General features: G+C 37.2%; 1 protein-coding gene across 4 annotated transcripts in view; it reads left to right on the forward strand.

Moving 5' to 3' along the window:
• Nucleotides 1–14260: 14260 nt before the first annotated feature.
• BAZ2B (bromodomain adjacent to zinc finger domain 2B) overlaps nucleotides 14261–19168 on the forward strand; it is a 65287-nt gene continuing 60379 nt past the window's right edge. For all 4 annotated transcript variants that reach the window (XM_027695797.1, XM_027695804.1, XM_027695798.1 and 1 more), the window contains exon 1: nucleotides 14261–14279. The gene's annotated coding sequence lies outside the window, so the exon portion shown is untranslated. The remainder of the gene's footprint in view (nucleotides 14280–19168) is intronic.

Here is a 19168-nt window from a genome sequence, read left to right on the forward strand (position 1 = left end):
GAAGGGATTCCTTTCCATTTTCTTGGAGGTGAGGGTGGAGGAGAAAAAAAGAGTGAAGAAGAGCAAGATGTTAAAAGATTCAGAAATCAGTCTTTCTAGAGAAAGTATAAGTAAGGATTTGACAGGTTCTGCAAGCTCCCAGTTTCTTTTCACAGTAACAGTGTGCATTGGCCTACTTGGAATTGGTGGCCGGATCTGTGAAGGCAAACAGCAACAGAAAAAGTGTGAGAGTTTTTCTTGCTGTCACCAGGTCCACCAGAAGTTCTGCATATTTCAATTACTGCTTCTAAAATATAGAAGCCAATTGCCAAGAAAAGCCTTTTTCTTACATGAAATTTAAGTGTATGTAAATAATAGCCTGTTGCAAACTAAATAACAACACGGCAGACTTGTAGAAACATGGAAGTTAGGCAGACTTTTTTTTTTTTAATTTTTATAAAACTGTATGCTTTATTACTTGTCAGCTTCTATGTCTCAGAACAAAAGAAATTGAACAAAAAATGTGATTGTTGAACTGTAAGTGAAATTTGATAAGTCTAGGAACTGGCAGCCAATGAGAAACTATTGATAAAAACTTACAACGGAGAAGTAAGGGGCAAAAAAGAAGAAAAATTTGGTGAACTTGGGTTAAACAAAAGTAGTTCTATGCTTTCAGGGCAATTTGTTAGCTTCCTCTCTACAGCTGTTCCCATTCTTACCAAAAATTAGCTGAAGCATTTAATACATAGCTGTATTTGCCTTTTTTCATCATGTAACTACTCAAAAGGATGTAGAGAATTCATGGAGAGGTGCATGTGATTATGGAAATGGTACCTCAGTTTTTATATTCCCCCAAACAATTTTGGGGCTTACAGTAAAGGCAGACATGGAGCTGCTGGAGCCAGTCCGGAGGAGGCCACGGAGATGCTCTGAGGGCTGGAGTCCCTCTGCTCTGGAGCCAGGCTGGGAGAGCTGGGAGGGTTCACCTGGAGAAGGACTTGGGGTGTTCAGGAGACCTTGGAGCCCCTTCCAGTGCCTAAAGGGACTCCAGGAGAGCTGGAGAGGGACTGGGGACAAGGGATGGAGGGACAGGACACAGGGAATGGCTTCCCACTGCCAGAGGGCAGGGTTAGGTGGGATACTGGAAGAAATTCCCCCTGTGAAGGTGGTGAGGCCCTGGCACAGGTTGCCCAGAGAAGCTGTGGCTGCCCCTGGATCCCTGGAAGTGTCTGAGGCCGGGTTTGATGGGGCTTGGAACCACCTGGGAATAGTGGAAGGTGTTATTGCCCGTGGCAGGGGGTGGCACTGGATGGGCTTTAAGGTCCCTTCCAAACAGAACCGTCTGTGACTCTATGAAAAGAGGCTGTTCATGGTTTGTGGTAATAGTAATTGAAAAGTAGGAGTTTGTTTTTTTGGAAGTGTGAGTGGATGTACACTTGACAAGCTCAGAAAAAATACAAAAACTTCCAAAACCAAAGAACGTGAGAATTTACTTCCTTCGTACATGTGTGAGACCTGCAGATTTAATTGCTTCAGCATAGTAACAACAATTAACATTGACTAAGAAACTGCATGATAATACGACTGTACCAGTTTTATGTGCTTGCAGTAATTATACAGAGTGTAAATAAAATGCAAAGGGTAATTGTCCCATTTTTCTACTTATTTTACATAGTTATTTTTAGAAATTTTAGAAAATTATCTTATTAAAAAAATAAAAGTAGTTTATTACTGTATGTTGTCTGCAAATATGGTCATTGTGTATGTACTTTTATATCCTTGGTTGTATGTATTTAGGTTCATTTAACGAGGAAAACAAATTAACATGCTACATCAAACAATTATGGAAGTGAAATTACAAAAGGACTGAAAGTTTCAAGGAAAGAATTAATGAACTGCATATTTCTCTGTGGAATACCTAGTTTTATTATAGTTTTCTTTTAAACTGATAGTCTACATTTGATGTGTTATAAGTTATAATAGGACGACAGTTAAAAAACCGAAACAAAACACAAAACCCCGCTACTGACACAACTTCTGTAAGACTTGCTCCAAACTGTGTTAGTGCTTCTGCTGCAAACCAGATTTAATAATGGTTATTTGCTGAGAGGGTTAAAGGGCAGCTTTTGTTTACGTATTGTCAGTCTATTGTTAGGTGGAATAAGTGGTTTATTAAGCTTTACTGTACAGATGTCAACTGGAGGAGCTCAGATGTAAATTGAATTTTCAGTTGTAGCACTGTGTTGTTTAGACCAGCTGATTTTATCTTTGCAGTAGCAACAATCCATTTGCACAAAAAGGTGTTCTTGTTGTTTACAGTTACTTCAAAAGTTTAAAAGTTCAGAAATCTTTCAAAGTATATGTGATTAGATTAGGGTTTTGACTTTGTTTGCTTTGGCTTTCTTGCAGAAAGCAGTGTTCTTAGCATTTAAATACAAAGCTTTTTCTCCTTATGAAAAATGAGAAATATTTTTTCTAATTAAATTTCAGAGTCTTAATATACAGTAGTTCTGTAATTTAGATGTTTAGCTGAAGACAGCATTTCTAGTCAACTACTGAAAAGATAATTTTCCATATATAAATTGTTGCAGCCTTATCTTTTGATTCTAAGTCTTCAGGAACTGTTCTGCTGGTAGCTCATCTGAGTGTTGTGTTCCTGTTTCTACTAGAAAGCTGCTTTTAGTAGGAGCAGACCAATTCACCACAGGACAGCTCCAAAAAGTGTGGTCTGTGTAAGGGTTATGAGAAAGAAGGGAGATGTAGTGTATGTGTTGGGGTTTTTTTTGCCGTTTACCAGAATTCATAATATTACTATCAATAGTTTTATATTTGATTTTTTTTTAAAGTCTTAATTCCTTAGGCAAAACTAGATCTGCGTTACTTAGTGTCTTATTTTAAGGTAGGTAGCAAATCCTGTGATAAGAAAGAAAACAGTGGAATGAAAAGATTTGAAACTCAAAAGGCAACTGGTTAAATAAACAGTGAGAGCTCTTTTAACTTGTCAGCTGGAAGAGCTTAAATGTATATGTTTGGGAAACTGATGTGAAAACAGGCCAGGTTGGTGACTGGGAGCAGCTGATCAGAACCGCTCTTCAGCCATGTGGGAAAGGCACAAGGCCTTGGCTTAGTCTTGATTTGTGGTTGTATCTCTTCTGCTGCTTGTAGCATCAGTACTTCATAAACTAATTGATCTTAACAGTAAGTAAATAAAATAAGAAATTTTTTTTTTTTCAGAAATTTTTGCCAAGCAGGACAGGTTGAAGCAGTAGCAGAATGTCCCATCCCTGGGAAGTGGTCAGAATCTGGCTGGAGGGGGCTTTGAACAACCTGGCCTAGTGAAGATGTCCCTGCCCATGGCAGGGGGTTGGACTAGATGATCTTTGAAGGTCCCTTTGAACCCAAACCAGTCTGTGGTTCTGTGGAACACTGAAGTGGGTGCTCAGAGAGCTTGCAAAAGCTGCATCTTGTCTACTGATAAGGCTCTGAACAACTTGATTTAACTTGGAAGTGAACTGGGGGCTTTGAGCAGGAGATGGGACCAGGTGACTCCTGTAAGATCTTTCCAATCTACACAACTTTATGATTCTGTCTTAACTACAGAATTCTTAACTATCTTCCGTTTCTTCCCCTTTGTCTCTTTCCTCCTAGGATTTTTAAAGGAGGAAGGTAGAATTAGAGAGGCAGTATATAAGGAATTGATGAGTGTGGTGCTTCACTGCAGGGAATACATGGTGGTAGAGAGCTGCTGTTGTGTAAGACTGAGAGGTATTGGATATCTGAGTGATCAGCTCTTGTTTTTACCACTGTCCTTCAGTGTCCTCAGTGAAATCTTTCGTAGCTGTGGTGCTGTCTCTCAAATCTGGCCATGCCTCTGAATACCTTATCTTGATCTCCTTGGCTCGACTGCTTTGTAGTATATCCTCTCAGAGAAGTGCTGCATTGCTTTTCCGTTGGGCCTGGTTTTCCTTGGTTTGGGAACAATTGTCTTAAATTTGGATGCAGCATGGTGACCTTCTTCAGGTTTGAGTCTTCAGTGCAAAAAATAGTGAGCAATGGAGTGCTGTCTGTATTAATCTTGGAGCAAGTATGGTTCACACAGGTGCTCCCTTGTGTTCTATATTTTGCCAACACACTTTAACACCACTAAAAAAATGAAGCAATTAGTGCCGATGAGGAGATTGGTGTAGGGGTAGTTGAATTGCAGATGAGATAAGTAGCAAAATGTATATTGATAGCAGGTGGAAAATTGAACAAGTTTGATGGGGTTTTTATGTTTGGTTGGGTTTGGAGGTTTTTGGTGAGAGATGTGATATGCGAGTGTCAGGTGAATACCCGTGAGTCATAAAATAAACATGTTGGATATGTATCCGTGTATATCTGATCCTACCCTTTCCAAGGCAAGCACAAAGGTAACACCTGAACTAGTTCAGCCTTGTACTGCAGTCTGCCTAAGCCCTAGTGTGATTTAGCCAGAGGAGTTCTAGGGTGCAAGGTATTTGAGGGGATGAAGAGACATTTTTTTCCATGTAAAAAATATTCTGGGTTTAAATTGTATTTGTTTTTGGAATATTAAAAGCAGCCTCAACAAAGGGAAGTGTGCAGAGAACAGGTGGAAATAGAACAGGTTCAAATTATCAAGTTGTTGACACTAACGAGAAGAAGGACATAAGCAATGAAAAGAAAGGATGGGATGTAAAGCTGAGATTGTAAAATATGTACTTGACAGGTGTTATGAAGTAAATTTTCATAAAGGTGCTTGCAAGCTTCGTCTAGTGTTCAAATATTTTGCTCCTGCATATTTAACATATTGAGGGTTTGTATGGCAATAACTGAAGATCTGGCTGTGCAATCATGTGCTTACACACGTTTGTAATACAGAATGGTTTCTTCTGTGGGCCAGTTTCACTGTAAAAGCAAGCTGGACATTTGCATGTTTTAAAATTAGTCTAGAGTGCTGACATTTACCTGCATTTCAAGACTCTGAAAGTTGCTATCTAGGAAGACATTCATTAAAGTCGTGTTGTGATGAGCCTGATGATGGAGTGTGTATTCTCATACTTGACAGAGAGCGTATGTGTGCATATATGTGTGTGTGTGTGTGTATATGTATGATTGGTGTTATCAATCTGGGTATAATCTGTTCTGTCTGAGGATCTAATTCTTTAGTACTCATTCAATAAGACAAGATTCCCTATCCTTTGACTCAGCTCTAACCTGGACTTTTTTTTTAATCGGTTTATATATACATCAAGAGATGTTGAGCTGAGCTGCATGTAGTTTTGTTGGTTTCACTGAAGCTGTGATAGTTTATTCTGCATGGAGGTCTGTAATAAAGATCTTACCAGGCATGTTCTGTTTATTTGGAAAAGAAAAAAGTAGATTGTGATGCTGTGCATGTACATTATGTAAGTACAAATTTTAAAACTATCAGGTGTTTTCTAACTCTTTTTGTATGTTTTGTGAGCATTCAAAAGGTTTTCTTTTTAGGTTTTCCAAAGGTAATTTATTTAAGGCAAACGCAGCAATCAACAGGATGTAGAATTTGGAGTTTAAATATTCTTGCACAATTCAGAGGAAGTAAGGAAATGGTGTGTTAGAGTACAGCTTAAATGCATATCAGTTGAATAAAGCATGGGCTTAGAGCTTGTTGAGGGGTTGTATGTATCATCTGCTTTAGATGTATTACAGAGGTGATGTCAAGGTGAAAGCACACTTGCCGAATGGTTGGAAATCATTGATATTCTGACTCTGAGGCTGTAAATGGCTCTGTGGCAGATGGAGGCTTTGTCAAGGAAGAAAAATGGCAGCTCTGCAACATCATAGATGTTTTTGCTTAGCAGCTCAGCACATAGGCTGTGACCTTCCAGTGTTCAGGCGTTCCTCCTGTACTTAAATAAATTGTCCTCCACTTTTACTCCCTAAAAGTAGATAAATAGTAGTCATCATAATTCAGTACAATTTTAGGTGTTTCATTGTGAAAAAAAACATAAATGTGCTTTATTGCTAGGTATTAAAAGTAAGCTTTGAAGGATGCTTGTGATTTCTGCATGAAGTCCCAGTAATAGCTTTTAACTAAGCGTTGTGTAATACTGAAAGTAAAGTTGTGTTTGTGTGCATAGGTGGAACTACGAGTACAGCACTATATGAGATCTGTATATGTGAACTGTTAGTTCTCTGGAATATTTTAAACACTGTAAACTGGACAGTGTTAATTTTCAGAATATGTTCATACTATGGACATCTAGGTTTGTGTGATTCATTCCAGCAAAATACAGAGTTTGAGACTATATATTGAAAAAGCTAGTTCAGAGAGGATAAATATGGTTGATGAATTCAGTCTAATTTCTGAGTTCATGTTTTTTCTTACTGATAAAAATTCAAGTATGTTTTAGTGGCTGACAGCATCTAATTCTGTGTGCTGCTGATGTGGTTTCATCTGTATTCTTGTATGAGGTTGAGTCTATATTTTTAGAATGAGGGTTCACTTTTATTAGTAGAATAACTGGTTTCCATGTTCTCATACCTATTAATGAAATTCGTGCCAAGTTGTGTGAGTTATGACCTGTACTTAGGTATATGTGTGATTACGTAGTGCTAACAGTTATGTACCAGAGTCACATATTTCATATGTACAGCAAATTTGCATATCTCAGTCTTTCGCCTTTAATCATTTGAATTAAGACTGAATTGTTTAACAGTTCTCTATATTCTTAGGCTCTATATACACTAGTTTGATACCTAATAGAACCAGTGATGTCCGTTGGTGCAGTAAATGACTTCAAGAGCCTGTAACGTCTTATAGAAGATGCTCAGTTGGACAGTTGATCTATATTACAGGGCAGTAAGTCATTGTTAAGTGCAAGGTTTTCACAGCTATCACCTACCAGCCATACTCTTTAGCCTACTTGACAATTGTTAGAGTTATAGAAAGCAATCAGTGTGCATCTCAGAAGAAAATGACCCAGCACTTTCAAGGGTCAAGGTTGTTTCATTAGAGCCTCTTTATTTCAAACCCCGGAGGTCATATAATCTTTGTTTTTAAGGGTGAGCCCACTATAATTAATCGTGCCTCCTCTATCTCTTCAGTTTAAGTCATTTTGAGATGTGATGTGGTGAGAGAGGGCTTTGTTGCAGAAGGACAAATGCTTTGTAGTTGAAGCATAAGCATTTTTGATAGTGTGATTGAGGACAGCCTTCATACATCTTTTTATTAGGACATGGTAATGCTAACAAATGAGAGTATGACCTCTTTGTATGACATATGCGTGGATGCTTATATCTTGTAGCCACAGATCTTTAAAAGTGAGAGTAATGGAAGAAAAAATAAGGCCATGTGTTTTATGCTTTCAGCTTTCAAGGCTCTCAATGAAACAGGTGCTTCTTAACTTAGCAGTGGAGCACATATGAAGAGAGTTTATGGGAATTTTTATGCTTTCAGTTACTTACCTAGTTCATTATATCTGGTGTCTTGATGGTATTCTTCCAGGGTTGTACAGTGACAATTTGATATGACTGGTGTCAGAGATGGTTAAGTCCATTTTCTAACATTTAATTATTTTTTCCTCTGTGTTTTCAGTGGTCTTTTTTGCCTTCTGTTTCTTGGGTGTTGTGATGGCCATCGTAACTATAGAATGACTGAATGGTTTTGTTGCACCCCTCAAGATAAAATAAATTACTAATTCCTTTCTTTATTCCGTGAGAGTTCTGTGTGCAATTTTTGTATACTAGAGTAACTATTTGTCCATTCTTTTTCATAGAATTAGGGTTTTGGACTGTTAGTTGAAAAAGAAAGGAGAAAAACAAGCAAACACCTGCACCCACATGTGCGTCCCCCCAACAAAAAAGCCAACCCTACCAAACAAGTCAGCAAATGTTTATTCTCTACTGTTTTGTATTTCTTTTTGGTATGACTTTGGAGCTTAATCGACAGCAATGCTAACTTGATAGTACTGTTATAGTAACAATGTATTAATTCAGTTAAAAAAGATCTGTAAAATGAGAATGGTAGAAAAAATTAGTGGGCTGTATTTTAGTTTTAATAGTTTTGGTGTGATTTCAAAACATAGGTTCGATACTCTTGGAGCTAGAGGTACAAACAGATTTCTTTTTATCTATGAAATATAAGACAATGTATATCCCACAAAACCAAAATGTGGTGTTAGTATAATGTGAACTCTGTTCTGTATTCATTTCTTCTTCAGTGAAGTGGTTTGTGTCACTGCGATGTTACTTATGCTCAAACATACACTGAACTTGCTGGATCGTTTTACTTGTTTTCATGGTGATTTTGCATGTTCAGGCAAAGAAATTACACTTGTACTCGTGTAATGATTCTAAATTTTGTCCTGTTTAATTATTAGATAAATAGAGAGGGGATTTTTTTTAAATGTAGTGTTCTGTTAAATTCTTGTGTTAATGGGCACGCAACTTGAGCTATGAAAGTACAGTTTGTTTCAAGCAACACCCAATTTCTATTAGATACTCCTGCTGTTTCACAGAGGAGATAATACTCCTTTGTCTCTATAGCACCCATTGATTTTTCATTCAAGACTACGTTAACAATGCTGATAGAACCTGTGCAATTAGAATCTACGTTTAGCAGTAAGTAGAGAAAGAAATTTTATAAAATAAAAAGCATTTGGTGTTAACAGAATATTTTGCAGTATTGCTGTACTTGAAGCAGTGAAACCAGGAGGACAGGATACTTGAAAGGTCGAGGAAAACTGAGAGAAAGAACAAACGATGCAAAAAGAAAATGACACTGAGGTCTTGGTTTAATACATATGTATTCCAGGTTGATGGCTGATTTCATTAGCAAATCTCATTGTTATGCAATGTCTGTTCTTCTGCAGCAAAATGAATATTGTATTCTCAGAGGGTCTGGTCTGTGTGTCTATGTGTACATTATGATGATAAAGAATATATTTACAGTTGTTCCAAGCTTTTAAAACTTTTGAAAAACCTTTATAGTTTCAAAATAATTTAATTTCGATTTTACAATAATGTGGTAAATTAATGGTTATTTTTATGGAAAATAGCAGTTTAACCCTTGATCTCTGTGCATTTCTCTGCCATGTTTGCTACCTATGTGATCTTTTCTCCAAAATCTTCAGTTTGACTAAATAGCAGTTATTACTGAATTTATCACATATATATATAAACATAGGTACGTATATACACATACATACATATATATATATAAAGAAAATTAAGAATTGATTTCTGTTATGCTTTTTAAAGTGGGCAATAGTAATGTATATAGAACATGGAAACAAACGTCATCTCAGTCTCAAATCTCATAAAACTCAAATTAACTGTTTATATTTTAATAGATTATACTGATGAATATTGGCAGAATTTTGCTTTTGTATATTGATGTATAAAGGTACAGTATATCAATATGATATATTGATGTATAAAGATACATCAACTTTATTTTGAAATGGCATGTTTTGGTGCATAGGACAATGGACTACTTGAGATACTGGTGTGCTTTAGTTTCTTCTGTTTCCAAGTTGCTAGTTAAAACCATTGTTTCAGTAATACTAAGACATTTTGATAATCATAATACTAAAAATGAGAAGGAACATATGAGAACACTTTCATACAGGAAAATTAAAATGTACTGAAATTATTTAATTCTATTATTTTTCTATGCTATTTCAGTATTTATTCCATATATATACTTTGTGAGGTTGAAATGTAGTAGCAAATGTTTGAAATGCTAATAAATAAACGATAATTTGGAAGTTTTAATGGTTTTGTGATTTGTTCTAGGTGATGAGCCTGCATGAAGAATGCTTTTGGGCATTGAAGTAATGTAAACAATAAACTAGTTTTCTAGGTTTTTCTGTGAGTGACTTTTACATGCCTTGAAACAATTCTGTCCTTACTAGGGTTTTGGTAGAGATGTATTTAGCAATAGTAGAATATGATTCTTTCTGAGTGATAGTTCAGAGGTAGCTACCATGTTTATTCCAATTCCAAGATACTATTTTAAGGATCAAATTGATAGATGAAGTGTCCATGTGTTTTGTAAACAATTCAATGAGGAGCAAAGGGGCTTTAAAATGAAGCTAAATCATGAGCAATGTCACCAATAATTGTGACCAGAATATGGAGGAGGTAGAACAAAGAGAAGATTGCTGCCTCTCTTGCCCCTGGGGAAGGAAGCCTCTTTCCCTTGCTTTGGTAGGGCCATAGACCAGCATAAGGATGGAGATTACTTAGTGTCAGCTGATGGGTTTTAAAGATTGGTTGATTTAGTTGTTCTTGGTAGTGAGAAACTATTTGAAATGAGCTAATCTGTCTCCTTGATGCATCTGTGTTTTCAGTTGTGGAGACCAATTTAGGCCAATCCAGTGGTACTTGGTGTAACCGTGGAACTCAAGAGTGGTCTCTGCAGTACGGAAAAAAATGCTCCTGAGGCTTGTGAATGTTGTCAGAATCGTAATTGAGAGGCACACGAGCGGGACTTGCTTTGGGGCGCCGTTGTGTGAAGGTCTCTCAAGAGGAAAAGGTGATTGAGACTTTCGCCATGGGCTGAGTATGAGGTGAAAAGTTGGTTGGTTGGTCTGTCCTTTGTTGAGGTCCCCTAGCTTTTGTAATTTAGTTGAAGGTCACTTTTATTAACTTGTTAATTTTTTGCGAGTAAAAAGACGATTTAGAACTTCTGTTATCTCCAAGTAAGGAATGGTCTGTTTTGTCCCCTCCTTACTGGTTCATGCAGTTGGTGTCAGAGGATTCTAGCTAAAATTGCTATAAGCAAAAGGTAGATTAGTACTGCATCTGAAACTTTTATAAATAAGTATACTGATTCAATGAACTCCCTTTAATGACGGGAGTTCATACTCTCCAACACCATTGCTGCAGGTTGTATTCACAGATGATGCTGGATTTAGGTATTGTGCTTGTTTTCATAAAGGCTTGCTATTTTAAGGAGGTGTTTCTGCTTTGAAGTAATCTGCTTCTTGTGGCAATTTTGGAGCTTGCATCAAGGTATGGTGCAAAGTGTAGATCTCTGGCTTTGTTAGCATTCACTGGAGGTTGCATAGAGATGACATGTTCTTTTCCAATGTGTATAAGCAAAATTCATTAACTCTTTTATATTTGTTTGTCACAGAGTAAATAGGCTCAAATCTAGTAGGTAAAGTTTTCAGGGTTTTGTAATTTCTTTATGGCCTCCAATTGGGAGGCCTGGAGACACACCATCTGTAACGCTGCTGATGCCTTTGAGAACGCACACAGGATCATTCTTGAGGAGAAAAGCCAACGCAGAAAGAATCGTGCCCTGTAGAATATACCTCCTAAGGAATCTTTCTGCTGTGCCTTTTGCAACCAGACGTGCCTGTCTCATATTGGCCTCTTTAGCCATCAGCGTGCTTGTAACAAACGTGGGTAGAGCCTTCCCCAAATCTTCGTTTGCGAAGCCCAGCCATGATAGTAGATAAAGTTTTCAGGATTTTGTAATTTCTTTGTGACCATAGATTTAATTCCGAGGGCAATGTTTGAAATCTCAGTACAAGGACACTTCAGTATTTTACTTATTGTTACCATATGTATTGTATTTTAAAGATTTTAAATTTTTATTTAGTTTGTCTTATGATACCCATAGCTAGAGTTGTATTCAATACCCATATTTATAGTTAGAATTTACTATATAGAAAGTAATACTCTTAAAAAAAAAAATCTTTCAGAAAGACAGTAACTTCCCAGTTGGGCTCCCCAGGCTGAAGCTGTGCCATTTCACAAGGGCAGGTGCTGATGTGTATGTAAGACATTGCCACATTGCTGGAGTAGCTGATTTATTGTATCGTTTTAGGTCTGTTTTATAAATAGAATTTTTCATGGAGCCAGGTGTTTGACCACCATTGTTTTGGTAGCCTGTAGAATTCCTGTCTGAGAACATAAGTTGCTGAATCATTCTTACCCTCTTGCTGACTACCATGGGTTGTAGTTCAGTATATTCAGCTTCTCTAATGGCTGCATTGGTGTTACTGGGCTGGGATCTGATTGAGCCCAGGGTTCAGACAGTAAGTGTGAGCATTCTGTTTGGCTCTTTCCAGTGGCATGTTTTTGTTTCCCTCTCCTTCACTGCACTGTGAGTGCAAAACAACTGTTCCACAGTAAGTATTTTTCACAATATAAGCAACATGGATTGAAATAATTTTAGAAAAATCATCGCTTATGGGATGTTATTTTAACATGTAGAACTATTGTGTGTGATTCTCCCAGTGTCACATAAGACTTAAGTTCATTGTGGCTGTATTTTAGCATGCAAATTTCTGATATTAATAATAATTAGCAGATTGAGACTTCAGGACATGATCTCCTAAATCTTGCAGTGAGAGCTTGTTTGCAGTGATACTAGTACCAAATTTACCCCGATTAAATACAACATACATTGCTTTTTAAAACTATTTCAAGGCTACTGTGAAGAATGCTGTTGATACTCCTTGTCTTTGCAGAAGGCTTTTCTCATTTGATGATTTGGATTTTTACTGTTTCCTTCAGAAACACTCTACGTAGTTTGATAAAACTGCTTTTTTGTAAAATGAGAAACAATAGAAAACCGGATGAATGAAGTGCTGAAGTTTTGGTTTGGTTTTACTTAAAGCAGTGGTATACCCAAGTGTTTGATGAGGAAATTGAGGCTGCACTAATTATATCTGTAACAAGCACAGCTTCCAAAGTTCCTGCTTGATGTGTTGTTTTGGTTGCAGAGATGCCTCTTGTTTACTCTATCTTCCCTTGTTTGGGAGAGAGTGATGGCAGAATAACTCTCTCCTTGGCAGAGGCCGCATCTTCACTGTCAGTTTTTGCTGATACAGATGCACCCCTTCATAGTTCATGATCTTTCCAGTAAAGCTTTCTGTATTTTTCTTCTCATAATTTTCCTTTGTTCCTTTCCTGAGCTTAATGTGAAAAATGGCTGCAGTGTATTTCTAACAATGTTATTAGAAACTCTTTAGTGTTTTGTTCCTTGATTTGTTTCTTCAGACACATTACTTTGGTGTATTCCTTAGGTTGTCTTCTTCCGTGCTGCTGAATTTCTGAGAGAGCAAAAATTGATTGATACACTGCCCCAAAATTCTGTATTCTGGTTTTGGACCAAATACTTTAGTTGCTTAGGAGTAGCAAGCTTTTTGTTCTTAGTCAAGGTTTTTATTGTTGGGGGAGTGTTTGTTGTTTGTTTGTTGGGGGTTGCTTTTTCTTTTTTTTTCATATTAGTTTTCATAGTAGCCTAGGGCCCTCTGTAGTTCCACTGTGAAAATATGATTTTTAAACTGGAGCTTGTGAAAATTAATTTTTGGAAAAATTATAAGTAGGAAACAACCTATAATCTCTTTTTACTGAATCATTGCCATGTGTTTAGTCCATATGTGATTATTTCTTTTTTGTGGAGGAAAGGTGTTATTTTCAAAAAATCAAGTTTCTTTTAAGATTGTAGTGATTAGTTATTTTTTATAATTTCTGGATATTTTTAGTAGATTTTTTTAATTGTGCCTTTTTTTTAAGGTTGATGGTTAAATTGAAATGCAGTGATTAGTATTTGTTTTTCTCAGTTTCCGGTGTTTCCAGAGTTGGTTCAGGTTATTGTTTCATTGCACTTTCTCATACCAAAACAATTTTGTGTGTAGTTTGTTCTGGAGAGTGTGTGTGCATACATGAGCATCATTTAAAAAAAAAAAAAAAATTTCTTGGGCTTGGCATAAAATAGGATGATGACTAAATTTGTGGAAAAAATTTCCTTCTTAGTTCAGTTGGTTTTATGTTTTCCTGCTACCTTCTTGCCTTGTGTAAATAAAGTACAGATAAAGCTGCATACTCTTCTCCTGAGCTGGTTTGGTCCCGGGAGCATCTGTGTTACTGGTTATCCCAGGGCTCCACCTGCCTTTCGGTTTGTTTACCAGGAAATCAAGATGTGTAAACTGCAGGAAGCACTGTTTGACCCTCTCCCACGGTATCTCATTACAATAATTGCTAATCTCTGAATAAGACAGCCATGTTTTGTGTGTAGCACACAGGGAGGTTGTGGTAGATTTTAGATGCTTTCTCAAGCACAGCTTTTTCAACGCTTGCTTGGATTTCGTTTTCGGGATAGCTTTGGACAATAGGCATCTGGCGACCTTTGCGCTCTGCGAACTCGGCCAGGACAGCACGTGTGCTTTCCTCCTTCTTGGCTGAAAAACCCCAAACAACAGAACCCCCCAGCACCACCCCACGGCTTGTTTTGGAGTGCTGTCACTGCTCTGTAGCGACAGGATAATGGCTACTTCCTGATTAAACCGCTCTCCACAGTAAGCTGTTCATGTTCTCTCTCTGTTCTCCTCTGCTTCCTCCCCTTGCCTTCCCTGGGTTAATAGTTTGAAATGTTTATAGATTGAAAAAGAATAGAAAAAAATTATATAGAGTTGCAAATTTATTTTTTTTAAAAATTCTAAGACAACTACTGCTTTTTGCAATGCTTATCTGATAGTAGTGATGAGCAAATATATCTGATTTTCATGAGATTTAAAAAAACCCAGGCATTAAAGTCTATTTAGGTTTCAGACCAATGGTATTAACTTTATGAAACATTCTGGTGAACACTCATTGGACAAATACAGTGACATAAAATGCATGTTTCATGCACATTCTGAAGTGTATTTCATAATCTTTTTGTCACTTGCAGAACTGTTTCATGTCTAACAAACTTAGTCTTCAAATAAAACAGAAGAGCCTTTTTGTCAGCTTTTCTTATATGACTGTGTAAGTGCTGTTTCTATCTGTATTTCAGTTGATGTGTTATTTTTACTTCCAAGTAATTTCTCAGCTCTTGCTGCTGAGGACCAGGAGAGTGTGACAGCTGTCACTCAGTGCGCAGGTCCAGTTTTATTTTGCTTAAGATCATCAGTCTGACAGATTTCATGTTTTAAAGCAATGGTTGCAGTGCATTTTTGGTCTTACTCATCTCTGTTAAACAGGTCTACAGTGATTTTTATTTTTATTAAGTTTGGTCTTATGTTATGCTAATATAATTGGCATAGCATTTGCAGTAGTGCTGTACGTGCCATGATAAACGTTACTGGAGTTCTGTAGCATGTTCTTGGTTGTTTTGTGCAGATTTAGAAAAGTGCTAAATCAAATTTTGCAGTTCCAAAATAAATTAATATTAAAATGATATTGTGTTCTTGGTACCAAAAACTTCTTATTTTTTTTTCCCCTTTGTAAGCTAGAGTATGAAAAAACCTCTAGTGAGTGCCTAACCAAAATTATTGTTGGTGTTCAAAAGTCCACTTTTTCTATTATTGTATCTTATTGTGGAAATAATTTTATGTACAATTTCGTTTAGTAACAGGAGGTATCCACTACATTAACAGAAACTGGAACTGAAAATGAAATATGGAGAAAAAGTGTGATTCAGTTAAAAGAAATAGATGCTTTTATAATAGATGTTTACAGAAATAGGTATTTTTGAATTAAATAGCTATTACTAAAAAAATTGTGAAGTAGACAGCGTATATGAGAAATCTATTTTGTTCAGACTGTGAGAAAAGTAAGTAGGTTAGGAGCAGTGTCCCTCCAGCTTGTTTTTGAGAGAAGTTTTTGGAGGTGCTTGACCTATTAGTTCGCTTGAGTTGTTAGCTCTAGAGAAAAGGGTGTGGACAATGGAGTGCTAGAGCATGTAGATACAGGTCTATTTTGAGGAGAACAAGGCAGGAAAAATGCCAAGGGGAAGAAAAGAGGAGAGATTCAACCTACATTACTTTGTTAAAGGGCTCTCAGGTAGTGCAGACCTGGTATTGGGAAACCATTGATTTGAACTGTTTTTTCCCCAAAATACTTATCCATGTGTTCTGAGGATTACTGAGGAATGAGTACCAGTCACTATTCTTTATGAAACTATGACCTCTTCATCTTGAGAACATTAACAGCAAGATAAAGGTTTCACAGGATAGCTTTAGGTTTCATACATGTGCTGCTTCCCTTACATGCCCCTTAACAGTGGTATTTAATTCGGAAGCCCAGTGACCTGGAGTACTGTTCTATGCTGATGTCTCTTACAAAATAAAATTCCATTAATGTTTTTAACAAAATACTGAATTGCTCCTGTTAGTAGATAAACTTTATATAATTTGATGTTTCAAATAATTTACAGTAGTGCTTAATATTGACACTATCTGTGAAATGTCCTAGCTTGGGTACCAGCAAAACATGTATTGTCTTCCAGCTGGCTTCTTGTACCCCTGCTGCATTTTCTCCAGTGTCCCACAATCCTGGTGTTTCAAAAAAGTTTGATCTTCTTGCATATTCCACCTCTGTAGAGGCTCTTAAACTCACAACTCTGTGCCTCACAGCTGACCTTGTTGGCTCAAAGCTTCAGCCTAACTTACAGAACCAGATTCCTGCAGAACAGGTGGAACAGTCCCAATGGGAGCTGCTGAGCTGCAGCTCCTGGGCTGCCTCCCTGCCTGGGGAGACAGAAGTGCAGGAAGCAGCTGTGGGCAAGGAATAAATGCTCTTGCCACACAGGGGAGGACAGATCCTAATCCTGGGTCCAGCCAAAGGGCCTTGTGGTGCGCCTCTTGTATCATCCTCTTGAAGCGAGGAGGGTGGCAGGAGTTGGGGCTGCTCAGGCTTCCTGCTCCCCCACAGTTTTATCTCTTGCTCAGATATGACCATCATTGTCTGCTCGTGTTCACAGAGTGTGTTTGAATTCGGAAAGAATGGTTTATGGGAGTACCGTGGATCAGTGTAATCTTTAAATGGTTTCCAAGCTTTGCCAAGAAAACAACACCCGTACACCTGAAATAGCCTCCTGTGTTTTCACCAGTGTTCTTTAACCATGTAGGAAAATGTAATGTTTAGCATGTGGCTTTGTTGGAATCCTGAAATCTAGATACAGTACTTTTGTTTTGTAGATAAAACTACAGATGGCTTATTATCTTCTTTCTTTCCAGTATGTGGAAATAAAAGTGTGATCTGTCAGGATTTTTTTATGTCTAACCACTTCCTTAAGTGTGTAAATAACATCAAGTTGTTAGATTTGCATGTGCTTGGTTTGTAAAAATAATGTGGTGAATGGAGCCAGCAAGGTTAGTCTTCTGACATGATAATAGCTGCTGTGGCTTCTGTTGAATCTTGATTTTATTTCTTTGTATCTTAAGAACTCCCTTATTATTGCCTCTAGTTCCTCTATTTAGGTAAACTTCAGTAGACTCTGTTGTTTTGTGGTTTTTTGTTTGTTTGTTTGTGTTTTTGTTTTGTTTTTGCTTAAATCCCTCAATTTTATAAAAAGTATTCTGATGCCTTTAAAACTGGAAGGAACAATGAACAACCAACCTAAGAAAGATATTTTGGAAAAGGAGGTGGATGCCGATGATGCCGCTGACTCAAAACAATGGCTCTTATGGCACGGAGTGCTTCCTGCCAGAACTGGTTGTGGGTTTCCAAAGATCCACCTGAGTGCAACTGCATGAAAATGTGCAAACCATTTATTTGTGTCTCAGCTTATTAGTGGGAACCATTACATTCCTGCTAGATGACGCCACAAGGTGCTTTTGAGAGTTCAAAACTGAGGAAGTAGCATTCCTCACTGATAAGTTTTTTAGTCAAAGTGCCAAAACTCACCCAATGACATGAGAGGCTGATAGACTTCTTTGCTGTCATGTGGGTTAAAACTAGTTTTCGCTGGCATTGGAGAACTGAATGTACAATTTAGCTGTTTGGCGTTTTCTCTTTTTGTTTAAACGTAAAATGATATTAATGTTAGAGTAATGAGATTGAAGTTTGGTGCTATTCTAAGACAAAATCAGGACCCAGTGCAAAGCTTGGGGCTGCTACAGGTACACATAGTAAAGATTTGTTTCTCCTGAATGCTTTTCTGGAACTCTGACTTGGTACTCCAGAATTCATTTCTCATCAGAGTTTGCTGGTGGTTTTAGTTTTTAGCAGTAGTTAAAGGTGTAGAATAGTAACTTTAATTGTTAGGATGACAAATCTAAAAAAGAAACCCAACAGAAACAAAAAAAACCCCTCTAGACCATTTGTTAGGAAGGACTGACTAACATCCTTGCCCTTTCTTGCTTGTTGGAGTATGATGAGGTGTTATGGTAGTCTGTAAGTTTAGGACTGCAGGGTAAAAGAATCCTTTTCTAAGCATCCTCTTTCTTATGGGGGAGTGCCTGCGAACTAGTTCTGAGCTCGTTATTTTGACACGTGTGGAGTTCATACACTCAAACAGGTATTGGATTTGTTGTTATTTCTTCCCCAAATTTTCTTTAGCTTATGCTTTTAAAGGTTAATTGTTCAGAGTTTTTTGTGCTCAATCATTTTTTTATATGCCATTTTTTCCAGCACAAGGTCAAATAATACCAGGTGGGCAAAATATATTGTTTGTAGTGAGTTTGAGTGGTCTTCTATATATATATGTTAGAGCAGATACTTTAGGCTTCAGAAAGTTAGCCTTTGGTTTAATGCCTTCCACTGTTATTTGGCAAAGACTGGTGAAGATTGGCAAGGTTCAGTTATGGAAGTACTAAAAAGCATGTTTGGCACAAGCACTGGTAAATTTTAACAGTTCTCAAACAAGCCTGTGGCAGCTTTTGCTTTCAGAGGTTCAGAAGGGCACTTCCTCTGTAGGTGTTTTCTGAAGCTCTGCTGGTCCCTGTATTTGGAGATAAGCCTATATTTTGAGCTTGAGATGAAATCTGGCTTTTGAACCATGGGAAGAGGTGTACAATACAATGGCTAAACAGGAGCTAAGTTTCTGAGTGGCAAAATGTCAGAAGAAAAGCAGAAAATTGGCCTCTGGCAGATTGAAATTTAGGTTTTGGAAAAGCTGAAAAAAAAGGTATTGACTTCAGCTGTTCCATTTTTTTTTTACTGATTTTTGAACTACTGTTGCATAGGATTTCTAATGTGGGTTACCTATTACAGAGCCACCCTAAGCAAGAATTTTTGCTATGTATTTAAAAAATGTTGTATTGTTTATCAATATGCAAAGATTGAATAATACTTTATTATTTTAAAAACTACAGAGGTAGTTATAGATACAGTTTACTTAGTACCCTCACAAATTGAATAAGACTATAAAATGCTAAGTCTTGCTTCTGTAGAACAAGATGTAGTACTACTAGAATCTAGTGCAGATGAACCAAGTATTGAAGTCTCATAACCATGATATTAAAAAAATAGGTATGTGGGG

This window comes from Neopelma chrysocephalum, unplaced genomic scaffold, assembly GCF_003984885.1.
Source record: "Neopelma chrysocephalum unplaced genomic scaffold, ASM398488v2 Primary Assembly neopelma1_103b, whole genome shotgun sequence".
NCBI classification, from domain to species: domain Eukaryota; kingdom Metazoa; phylum Chordata; class Aves; order Passeriformes; family Pipridae; genus Neopelma; species Neopelma chrysocephalum.